Below are 2,880 nucleotides of genomic sequence, written 5' to 3' on the forward strand. Positions count from 1 at the left end.
CACAGTGTTCCACAGTAGCATGCTCCATAAACTATCCATCTCCTTCAGAGGCTGTCAGACTGCTGTCCAAGAAATGTTGCAACAACGCTCACCCGAGACTCTTTAGGGAGGCGACCTGGCATAAGTCGGTATCAACGCATAGCACATGTTTCATTTTCCAGTGGGATTACATGAGGTAAAAAGGACAAAATTCCTTTTATTTCTGTCTTCTGTCTACAAAAACACCAAGACCTCCCGAGACCTCCAGCGCATGGTGCTGCTGTTATTTTTAGCCTGAGTAAGTGCTGCTATTCACCACAAGGACGACTTTACACGATATTTAACTAGCAAAGAATAGTAAGTACATTACGGACTGCTGAGTAATCTACCTATCACTGTCCTAAAGAGTTACAACACTATTCTACCAGTCAGTGACTGCAAACAAAAACATTAGGTGCCCATTTAGAAAAGTCAAAATATGTAACTCAGGAGAGGCAATTAACTTCAAACATTCCCAGGGTTATATTTCATTCCAGAGCAAAAAAGTTACCAGTTTTTTACATAGTCTTCTAATTATATTCTTTTGCATTCTTAGAGGGTTTATATTTATTTTCTTAAAGGCCTGTGATTGTGTCTAAACGAGCTCTTATTTACAATTTAGTAAAAGAATATTTAGTTCTCTGGCCAACGGATTAGAAGAGGTCCATATCTAACCCCATTCCCAAGAAAGGTGATCCAACTGAATATGGACTCTATTGAACAATATCATTAATATCACAAGTAAGAAAAGTATTGCTAAAGATCATTTAAAAATGGCTAGAACAGTATGCACATGGATATTATCCTGTCACTCACAATATTGTATTTCAAGACGGATCTAGAAATTACTTTTTAAACTATGAAAACAATCCCATTTTCCCTCACCTATTCATCTCCGGCATAGTAGATCATCTGATCACCTGACTCAAAATGCCAAATGCATGTCAATCTCATTTTCCCAATACCTAGTATGCCAATATTTACGTGTTCAGTTTCTTTCTTAACAATATATAAGTTTCCTACATTCATTCTAGAACAGTACCATTAATATCACATGCAAGCAAGATTCTGCTGAGAATTATCCAATATGACTAGAACAGTATATCAACAGAGAACTGCCAGAAGTGCAGGTTGGGTTTAAAGAGGCTAGGGATATTATAGCTAATGGTACTAGGGATATTAAAGCTGATGTTGGATGAATCTTGGCTGAAAGCAGGTAGTACCAGAGGAATGTCTATCCATGTTTCATTGATTATGCAAAGGCATTTCACTATGTGGAGCAAAACAAACTGTGGCTGACACTGAGAAGAAAGAGAATCCCAGAACACTTGATCATGTTTATGCGAAACCTATACTTGGACCAGGAGGCAGTCATCAGAACTGAGCAGAAAACACTGCATGGTTCAAAATTGGGAAGGTGTATACCAGTAATGTGTCCCATTTCCATACCTTTTCAATATATATGCAGAACAGATTATCTGGGAGGTTGGAACCAAAGAGGAGAAATGTGGCAACAGGAATGGAGGAAGACTCATAAACAAACTGCATTATGCAGATGACACAACCCTGCTTGCTGAAACTGAGGAGTATCTGAAGTGCTTGCTGCAGAAGACCAAGGACAGCCTATAATATGGATTGAAGCTCCACATCAAGAAAACAAAGATTCTCACCACTGGGCCAATTGGCAGCATGATAGATGGTGAAGAGATTGAGATTGTGAACAGCTTTAGTTTGCTTAGCTCCAGTCAATGAAAAGACATATTGTGCTGGGAAAGTTTGCTGTCAGAGACTTCTCCTAAATACTCAAGAGCAATGATGTCAGTGTGGAGACTAAGGTGCACCTGATCCAGGCCAAAGTCTTTGCAATTACTTGCTATGCATCAGAGAACTGGAAAATGACTAGGGATGATAGAAGAATTGATACCTTTGAATTATGGTGCTGGAGAATAGTATTGACTAGGGACTGAAAAAGAACAAATGGATACGTCATAGAAAGAGTGAAACCAGGTTGCTCCTTGGAGGCAAGGATTCTGAAGTTTTGCCTAACATACATCCCTCCTGGAAGAGGGACGTCATAGTTGGGAGAATGGAGGGACAGTGCAAGAAAGGAAGACCCTCGATAAGACGGATTGATTCAGTGATTAGGGTAAAGGGGGTAGGTGTGTCAGAGATAGTAAAATTGGCAAAGGATAGAGCAGGGTTTAGGGCTGTTGTGCACAGGGTCGCTGTGAATCACAGATGACTTGACAGCACTTAAAAACAACAATATAAAAAATAGGGAACCGAGTGGCCTAGTGGCAAGAAGCTGTGCTGCAACCCTGAAGACATGAGGTTCATGGCCACCAGCTGTTCTGTGGGAGAAGGATAGGCAATCTCCTCCCATATAATTAAGTGACTCTGAAAACCTGCCTTAGGTCCAGCTATGAGTCGGTTCCATGGGACACAAAAATAACAACAATCTAAAGAGTCTTCCCCTTCGGCACCGTCTCTCCACTCTCCCAAGCATGATGTCCCTCTCCAAGGATCTCTCCCTCCTTACAGTATGTTCAAAGAATGTCAGACGAAGCCTCAGAATCCTTGCCTCCATGGAGCAGCCTGGTTTAACCCTCTCTAGGATGAATCTGTTTGTTTTCTTGGCAGTCCAGGGTACATTCAATACTCTTCTCCAGCACCACAACTCAAAGACATCAATTCTCCTTCTATCCTCCTTAGTCAGTGTCCAACTCTCTGATACATAACATGTGATTGCAAAGACCATAGCCTGTATCGGATGCACCTTAGTCTCCAAAGTGACACCATTGCTCTTCAGGTCCCTAATGGCATACTTTACCAAGGCAATACGTTTTTTTATTTCCAAGCTCC

Source organism: Elephantulus edwardii, unplaced genomic scaffold, assembly GCF_000299155.1.
Source record: "Elephantulus edwardii isolate Elephantulus edwardi_28Jun2011 unplaced genomic scaffold, EleEdw1.0 scaffold00054, whole genome shotgun sequence".
In the NCBI taxonomy this organism is placed as follows: domain Eukaryota; kingdom Metazoa; phylum Chordata; class Mammalia; order Macroscelidea; family Macroscelididae; genus Elephantulus; species Elephantulus edwardii.